Raw genomic sequence first — 10,100 nt, 5'->3', positions numbered from 1 at the left:
AGTATATGTTACAATGGGAGGAGGATCTGGGGTTTGAACAGTCAATTGATGAATGGTATCGTAGCTGTGACACCATATCATGAGGCAGTCACCAGACTTCCCTTGTGGAGACCTCCTTAAAACTATTGTACAGAGTCTATTATGTACTGGAAAAAATTCACAGCATTTTTCCTAAAATCTCGGGAGACTGTTTTAGGGGCTGCAGAATATCTGGTGACATGAGACATATTTGGTGGTCTTGTACGGTGGTTTCTGGGTTTTGGGAGAAGGTGAAGCGTCTGATAGCACAGATGTATGGTTGACCGGTTGATCTGGAACCTTCTACCCTTTTACTGAGAACCAGGCCTTCCCGGCTTCCAGAAAGCTTTCAGAAGCTAGTAAACTACTTATGTATGGCCACTAAAATCCACATTGCGGCAAAGTGGAAGTCGCCCTCACTGCCAATATCTATGGTGAAAGAGAAGATGAACGACATTATGTTATTCTCATTTGTGGCCCCAGCGTTTCTTGTAGAATAAATCCCTTTCTCACACAGTCCTGTAGTAATGACTTTGTTCTCACGTTTTGTAGGAGGGTTCGTCTGACTCCATCTTATGTTATCAGTATAAGTGCGAGAGATGAGAGATCGACGACCGCAGTTTTACCGTGTGTGTCCGGCGTCTGTTCTACAGTGTGAGAGATGCAGGGTCTGTGACCGAAGCTGGGGGTAAAGGGGTGTATACAGCATACACAGGGGTCTACGACCGAAGCTGGGGGTATACGGGTGTATACAGAGTACACAGAGGTCTGTTACCGAAGCTGGGGATATACGGGTGTATACAGCATACACAGGGGTTTGCGACTGAAGCTGGGGGTATACGGGTGTATACAGAGTACACAGGGGTCTGCGACCGAAGCTGGGGGTAAACGGGTGTATACAGCATACACAGGGGTTTGCGACTGAAGCTGGGGGTATACGGGTGTATACAGCGTACACAGGGGTCTGCGACCGAAGCTGGGGGTATACGGGTGTATACAGAGTGCACAGGGGTCTGCAACCGAAGCTGGGGGTATACGGGTGTATACAGAGTACACAGGGGTCTGCGACCGAAGCTGGGGGTATACGGGTGTATACAGAGTACACAGGGGTCTGCGACCGAAGCTGGGGGTATACGGGTGTATACAGCGTACACAGGGGTCTGCGACCGAAGTTGGGGGTATACGGGTGTATACAGCGTACACAGGGGGTCTGTGACCAAAGCTGGGGGTATACAGGTGTATACAGCGTACACAGGGGTCTACGACCGAAGCTGGGGGTATACGGGTGTATACAGAGTACACAGAGGTCTGTTACCGAAGCTGGGGATATACGGGTGTATACAGCATACACAGGGGTTTGCGACTGAAGCTGGGGGTATACGGGTGTATACAGAGTACACAGGGGTCTGCGACCGAAGCTGGGGGTAAACGGGTGTATACAGCATACACAGGGGTTTGCGACTGAAGCTGGGGGTATACGGGTGTATACAGCGTACACAGGGGTCTGCGACCGAAGCTGGGGGTATACGGGTGTATACAGAGTGCACAGGGGTCTGCGACCGAAGCTGGGGGTATACGGGTGTATACAGAGTACACAGGGGTCTGCGACCGAAGCTGGGGGTATACGGGTGTATACAGAGTACACAGGGGTCTGCGACCGAAGCTGGGGGCATACGGGTGTATACAGCGTACACAGGGGTCTGCGACCGAAGTTGGGGGTATACGGGTGTATACAGCGTACACAGGGGGTCTGTGACCAAAGCTGGGGGTATACAGGTGTATACAGCGTACACAGGGGTCTGCGACCGAAGTTGGGGGTATACGGGTGTATACAGCGTACACAGGGGGTCTGTGACCAAAGCTGGGGGTATACAGGTACATACAGCGTACACAGAGGTGTCTGCGACCGAAACTGGGGATATACGGGTGTATACAGCATACACGGAGGGGTCTATGACCGAAGCTGGGGGTATACGGGTGCATACAGCGTACATAGGGGGATCTGTGACCAAAGCTGGGGTATACGGGTGTATACAGCGTACACAGGGGGGTCTGTGACTGAAGCTGGGGGTATACGGGTGTATACAGCATACACGGAGGGGTCTATGACCGAAGCTGGGGCTATACGGGTGCATACAGCGTACATAGGGGGATCTGTGACCAAAGCTGTGGGTATACGGGTGTATACAGAGTACACAGAGGGGTCTGCGACTGAAGCTGGGGGTATACGGGTGTATGCAGCGCACACAGGGGGGTCTGTGACCAAAGCTGGGGGTATACAGGTGTATACAGCGTACACAGGAGTCTGCAACCCAAGCTGGGGATTTACAGGTGTATACAGTGAACACAGGGGTCTGTGACCGAAGCTGGGGGTATACAGGTGTATACAGCGTACAGAGTGGTCTGCGACCGAAGTTGGTGGCATACGGGTGTATACAGAGTTCGCAGAGGCGTCTGTGACAGAAGCTGGGGGTATACAGTTGTATGCAGCATACACACAGGGTTCTGAGACTGAAGCTGGGGGTATACGGGTGTATACAGTGTGAGAGACATGGGGTCTGTGACCGAAGCTGGGGGTATACGGGTGTATACAGTGTACACAGAGGCGTCTGCGACCGAAGCTGGGGGTATACGGGTGTATAAAGAGCACACTGAGGGGTCTGCGACCAAAGCTGGGGAATACAGGTGTATACAGCATACAGAGGGGTCTGCAACTGAAGTTGGGGTTATACGGGTGTATACAGCATACAGAGGGGTCTGTAACCGAAGCTGGGGGTATACAGGTGTATACAGTGTACACACGGGTCTGAGACCGAAGCTGGGGAATACAGGTGTATACAGCATACAGAGGGGTCTGCAACTGAAGTTGGGGTTATACGGGTGTATACAGCATACAGAGGGGTCTGTAACCGAAGCTGGGGGTATATGGGTGTATACAGTGTACACACTGGTCTGAGACCGAAGCTGGGGTATACGGGTGTATACAGTGTACACACGGGTCTGAGACCGAAGCTGGGGAATACAGGTGTATACAGCATACAGAGGGGTCTGCAACTGAAGTTGGGGTTATACGGGTGTATACAGCATACAGAGGGGTCTGTAACCGAAGCTGGGGGTATATGGGTGTATACAGTGTACACACGGGTCTGAGACCGAAGCTGGGGTATACGGGTGTATACAGCATACACAGAGGCATCTGCGACCGAAGCTGGGAGTACACCTCGTACACACACAGCTCTGCTCGGTACATCTCGTACACACACGGCTCCACTCCGTACACCTCGTACACACACGGCTCCGCTCCGTACACCTCGTACACACACGGCTCCGCTCCGTACACCTCGTACACACACGGCTCCGCTCCGTACACCTCGTACACACACGGCTCCGCTCCGTACACCTCGTACACACACGGCTCCGCTCCGTACACTTCGTACACACATGGCTCTGCTCCGTACACCTCATACACACTCGGCTCCGCTCCGTACACCTCGTACACACGCGGCTCCGCTCCGTACACCTCATACACACTCGGCTCTGCTCCGTACACCTCATACACACTCGGCTCCGCTCCGTACACCTCGTACACACACGGCTCCGCTCCGTACACCTCGTACACACACGGCTCCGCTCCGTACACTTCGTACACACACGGCTCTGCTCCGTACACCTCATACACACTCGGCTCCGCTCCGTACACCTCGTACACACACGGATCCGCTCCATACACCTCGTACACACACGGCTCCGCTCCGTACACCTCGTACACACACGGCTCCGCTCCGTACACCTCGTACACACACGGCTCCGCTCCGTACACCTCGTACACACACGGCTCCGCTCCGTACACCTCGTACACACACGGCTCCGCTCCGTACACCTCGTACACACACGGCTCCGCTCCGTACACTTCGTACACACACGGCTCTGCTCCGTACACCTCATACACACTCGGCTCCGCTCCGTACACCTCGTACACACACGGCTCCGCTCCGTACACCTCGTACACACACGGCTCCGCTCCGTACACCTCGTACACACACGGATCCGCTCCATACACCTCGTACACACACGGCTCCGCTCCGTACACCTCGCACACACACGGCTCCGCTCCGTACACCTCGTACACACACGGCTCCGCTCCGTACACCTCGCACACACACGGCTCCGCTCCGTACACCTCGTACACACACGGCTCCGCTACATCCACCCTGTAAACCCCTCCTGACCCCACACATAAACTTCCCCTCATCCAGCACCATGACAACCAGCACAGCAGAGTCCTGCCCACACTGAGGCCCCTGATCATGTGACCCCTGACTCCGCCCCTCCTGTGACCTCATCACAGGTCCTGTGCGCACAGAGCAGCTGTAGAAATCTCCGGCCTCGGGGGTCTCACCAGACTTCGCTCTTTTCTTGCAGGGGCCGCAGTGGATTTCATCCTGGATCCATAGAGCTGAATAGAGGAGCGATGTTCCTTCACTCTGATGGGAATTGATGGTGACGTTTGTCCAACGTCCACGTTACCGGGTAAATCCCCCCAGGACTGCAGCCGGTAAAGACCCCGATATCCACAGGTGTCCCCTCTAATTGGGGGAAAGGGATAGAAAAGCCTCTTATCCCGAGGGGAAACCCTGTACATGGAGACATCGGCCTCAGATCTCTCCTGTCCTGTTCTTCCAGAAAAGCCTCAAACTTCTGTGTGTGACTCAGAGCTGAGATCTAACGGGAGAGAAGATTCCAGTGCGGGGAAGACGGGAAACCTTCATATAGACGGCCGGTGGGGATGGAGGCAGTGACCGACTCTGGCCACATCTGTCTCTAGAGCCGCAGTAGAAGATGAAGATGTCGTCCTCATCATGAAGGAGTTATTTCTCATGTCGCGTGTAATGAATCTCTCCTGCAGTATTGCTAATGCCGATTCCAGTGTCGGTAATGAGACGAGAATTAGCGTTATGGAAGATGAGTCTATGAGGAACGTGTTCAGCTGCCGACTCCGAGGAGGAAACTGCTTGTTGTCTGTGGCCTAAATATATAGGTTTTATTAGTAGATGTCGGGGAGAAAACTAAACCCTGTAAGATAATAAATCTCCTCATATGTTTCCCTTATTATCTCCAGTAATTGTATTATTACACAGGATTCTTATGATGTTACATCGGATCATCTTCTTCTCATTCAGGTCTCTACAATATCGGATCCTCTCAGTGAAGATCTTCTACAGAAGAGAATTTTCCTGATTTACCCATCAAGGATGGATATGGACAGAGACAAGATGGCGGAGAGGATGTTACACCTCACCCTAGAGATCCTCTTCCGTCTCACTGGAGAGGTGAGAGATTCTGATGACGTCACATTACATCATTATCTATGGGAATAACAGATGGACAGAACTGGAGAGGTGAGGACTCTGGGAATGTCGGTAGTGAGATTTATTAATGTGTCTCTCCATTACCAGGATTACACAGTGGTGAAGAAGACCTCTAGTGATCGCTGTCAGGACCCTGTGTCTGAGGGATGGGGAAGACCCCTGAGCCAAATCACGGGGCCTCCACCTCACCCCCTGATCCCTGAGGACATCAATGACCAGAAGATCCTAGAACTCCTCTACAAGATGATTGAGCTGCTGACTGGAGAGGTGACACTGCTGGGAATGCTGGGACATTATACTGTAACACTATGAAGGGATCGGGGGGATGACGGTATCATTGTATGTGTCAGGTTCCTATAAGGTGTCAGGATGTCGCTGTCTATTTCTCCATGGAGGAGTGGGAGTATTTAGAAGGACACAGAGAGCTGTACAAGAACGTCATAATGGTGGTTCCCCAGCCCCTCACATCTCCAGGTAATAGACAGGACTAAATACACACGGCCTATAATTATCTGTATGTAGAGAATGAATTCAGTCCCTGTATGTGTTTCCTCCAGATCTATCCAGTAAGAGGACAACACCAGAGAGATGTCCCCGTCCTCTTCTTCCACAGGACTGTAACCAAGAAGATCCCAGTGCTCCTCAGGATCATCAGGTAGATGGAGAGAAGGTGTCAGGAGATCTCCCCTATGATGTGTAGACGGCTGTGAAGGTCTTGTGCTCAGTCTTGCTGTATCTACCAGTATTATATGTTTTATACTTGTGTAATGAGGACGGTGGAGATGGCAGGATTAGAGCTGATCATAGATGGGACTTCTCCATCTGTCGGTGACTTTTACAATATTTGTTTCAGGGTGAAGATCTGACCCATATTAATCCTACAGAGACATATGTGAGGGGTGATGAGTGGTGTAAAGAGGAGATTCCCACATATGACTACCCAGGTGAGTAGTAACCACTGAATGCAGAGAAGTCACAGATTCCTCTCAGTCTCCGGCTGTGGCTGCTTTACCGGTGGTGTAGTCCAACCGTATTACCATGATCACCATTTTGCCTCTAGACCAGGGGTCCCCAACCGCCGGTCCGTGGCCCAGCACCGGGCCGCTGCAGTGCCCTTGCCGGTCCGCGGACACAAGGGGAGGCAGGGGCGGTCAGTGGCGTAGCGGGGGCTGGGGCGGCGCGCAGCAGTTCTTAGCGGCGGCCAGGGAGCGATCCAAGCAGCTCCGCTGCCTGCAAGAGGGAATAGCAGGAGCGGAGCTGCAATGACCCATCCACTGCATCCAGCTTCCTGCCCGCCGCCCACGCTTCCTGTCTCTGACTGACACAGAGAGGAGAGCGCGGCCGCTGCTGTGTCAGAGTGCGGAAGTGCGGGTGGCGGGCAGGTGAGAGGAGAGAGGTGGTGTGTGTGTGTGTGTGTGTTTGTGTAGCCTGGCCCTGGAGGAGATGGGGACATGAGGAGAAGGCCATGAGGGGAGTGATGGAGAGACAGCAGTGATGGGGAGAGGGGAGTGATGGGGTGAAGGCAATGATGGGGAGAAGGGAGTGATGGGGTGAAGGCAATGATGGGGAGACAGCAGTGATGGGGAGAGGGGAGTGATGGGGTGAAGGCAATGATGGAGAGATGGCAGTGATGGGGTGAAGGGAGTGATGGGGTGAAGGCAATGATGGGGAGACAGCAGTGATGGAGAGAAGGCAGTGATGGAGAGAAGGCAGTGATGGGGTGAAGGCAATGATGGGGAGAGGGGAGTGATGGGGTGAAGGCAATGATGGGGAGAGGGCAATGATGGAGAGATGGCAGTGATGGGGTGAATGGAGTGATGGGGTGAAGGCAATGATGGGGAGAGGGGAGTGATGGGGTGAAGGCAATGATGGGGAGACAGCAGTGATGGAGAGAAGGCAGAGATGGGGTGAAGGCAATGATGGGGAGAGGGGAGTGATGGGGTGAAGGCAATGATGGGGAGACAGCAGTGATGGGGAGAAGGCAGTGATGGGGTGAAGGCAATGATGGGGAGAGGGGAGTGATGGGGTGAAGGCAATGATGGGGAGACAGCAGTGATGGGGTGAAGGCAGTGATGGGGTGAAGGCAATGATGGGGAGAGGGGAGTGATCGGGTGAAGGCAATGATGGGGAGACAGCAGTGATGGGGTGAAGGCAATGATGGGGAGAAGGGAGTGATGGGGTGAAGGCAATGATGGGGTGAAGGCAATGATGGGGAGACAGCAGTGATGGGGTGAAGGCAATGATGGGGAGACAGCAGTGATGGGGTGAAGGCAATGATGGGGAGAAGGGGGTGATGGGGTGAAGGCAATGATGGGGAGAAGGGAGTGATGGGGTGAAGGCAATGATGGGGAGAAGGGGGTGATGGAGCACTTATTCAAAACCTATGGTGAGTTGAGTCACATTATAAATGTTATTTAATTATAAGTATGCACTGCTACACTACAACCGTGTCCATAGCCCCGCCCCCTTATGACCAAAGCCCCACCCCTGCCACACCTCCATCCCCGCCCTGCCGGGCCATGGAAGAATGGTCTTGCTTGAAACCGGTCCCTGGTGCAAAAAAGGTTGGGGACCACTGCTCTAGACCACAACATTCTCCTCCACCCAAAACTGTTCAAATTTCTTTGGGCATTGAAAGCCCTTTTCTATAGAACTTGCAACCTGGAGGATCCACTTGGTATTAGGAGATGCTGACCGTTACCTGCCCAGATCTGTAACTATAAAGCCAAATGACAGCGTACGTAGAATCTGCTGACAAGATAGAAAATCACTTGTAGAAAAATCTTATGGTGGGTCTGTAAGAGAAAGCGGAGGGTAATGATGCTGTTGGCTTCCTAGATCCCTGAGATCTTATCGGATGAATCTCCCTTCTGTGCTGCTGAATGTCTCATGGTCCCTAGGGATGAGCGAGTATACTCGTTAGGATTTGGTACTCGTAGTACTAGAATCCTGGCGAGTATTTCACAACTCGCCTCTCTAAGCTGTGCGTGGCTGATGGCTGTAATATACATTTATTCCCGCCTGCAGGAGATGTGTTGGCTCCAGCCCTGGTGTCATGGAGTCACTCCACGTCATAAATTACATTGTTTTTGATCCTAAGGAATTCAGATTACTGCACAATCTCTCCTGAAATGGGGAGCAATATTATTTTCTCTAATCTTCTGCTCCGGATCCATAGTAGCTCCAATGCTCCACCATAAATGAGGGCAACTCTGGTTTACTGTTGTGTAATCTGTATTTGTAGTTTTCAGTTAATGAGATTCTCGTGCTCTGGGGCGGGGCTGTGGGCCGGGCTGTGGGCGGGGCTTTATGTGGTGCTCTGATTACATATTCATCTGTATTGGCTTATGACAGGTCGCTGACCCCTCACTGACCTGCCCCCATTATTACATAATGCATATAATAGCATTGATATTATTGGTGATAATGCCTATAATATTGTGGCTATTGTGAGGCTTAGAAAAAAAATTACATCCAGCAAAATGTCACCAGCGATGGCGGCGCCTGCGCAGTAGCTTTTATCTCTTACTTTGCTGGTTGTCATTATCTTCTCTGCTTTCCATATCCCAAATATTGCCTTGCTCATCGCCCTTTAACACCCTCACATGGAATCTGGACTTACACTGGGACCCCTAGGCTTGGCCCATGGTGTTACCTGCTATTCTGTGGTGTTAGATGGCAAGAAGATTAGTCAGGTAGCTGGGTCAGAACCAGAAGGACAGAATACAGAATCAGAAGACACAAGAGTAGTCAGTAAACGGGCCACGGTCACAGCAGGAAACAAATACACAAGCCGCAAGCTGAGCACAGAGGACTGAACCAGAGGAGAACAGCGCTGTATCTGGCAGATTCCGGCCATGTGCTTTGCGCTATAGTAGGGTGTGGTACTTTCCAATTGGCTGGAGTAGGGAGCAGATTACTCCAGCTGGACAGCAGGAACAGATCCCAGATGAGATTGGACACACCATATGCAGAAGCCCTAATATAACTAAATGACAGAAAACCAGAATAGTCGAAATCCCCATAAAGTGATTCCATTTTATAAATTAATTCACTGAGGGTTACAATCTATACACACGGGGTCAAAATTGTTGGTACCCCTCGTTTAATGACAGAAAAACCCACAATGGTCACAGAAATAACTTGAATCTGACAAAAGTAGTAATAAATAAAGCATTTCTGAAAATTAAGAAATGAAAGTCAGACATTGCTTTTCCACCATGCTTCCACAGAATTTAAAAAAAAAATGAAACTCATGAAATAGGCCTGGACAGAAATGATGGAACCCCTGAAAATAATGTGACAAAAGGGACATGTTACATCACAGTGTGTTCACTAATTATCATCACAGGTGTCTACAATCCTGGAGTCAGTGAGTGGCCTGTATAGAGGCTACAGATACTCACTGTGCTGTGTGGTGACATGGTGTGTATCACACTCAACATGGACCAGAGGACGTGAAGGAAAGAGTTGTCTCAGGAGATTAGAAAGAAAATGATAGACAAACATTTCACAGGTAAAAGGTATAAGACCATCTCCAAGCAGCTCGATGTTCCTGTGACTAGAGCTGCACATAATATTCAGAAATTTAAGCTCCATGTGACTGTAGTCAACCTCCCTGGACGTGGCCGCAGGAGGAAAATTCATGCCAAATCAAAGAGATGGATAATACGAATGGTAACAAAAGAGCCCAGAAAAACTTCTAAACAAAAG

The sequence above is a fragment of the Dendrobates tinctorius genome, unplaced genomic scaffold, assembly GCF_039654945.1.
Source record: "Dendrobates tinctorius isolate UK_male_01 unplaced genomic scaffold, ASM3965494v1 ptg000017l, whole genome shotgun sequence".
In the NCBI taxonomy this organism is placed as follows: domain Eukaryota; kingdom Metazoa; phylum Chordata; class Amphibia; order Anura; family Dendrobatidae; genus Dendrobates; species Dendrobates tinctorius.
This window is presented reverse-complemented; position numbering follows the sequence as displayed.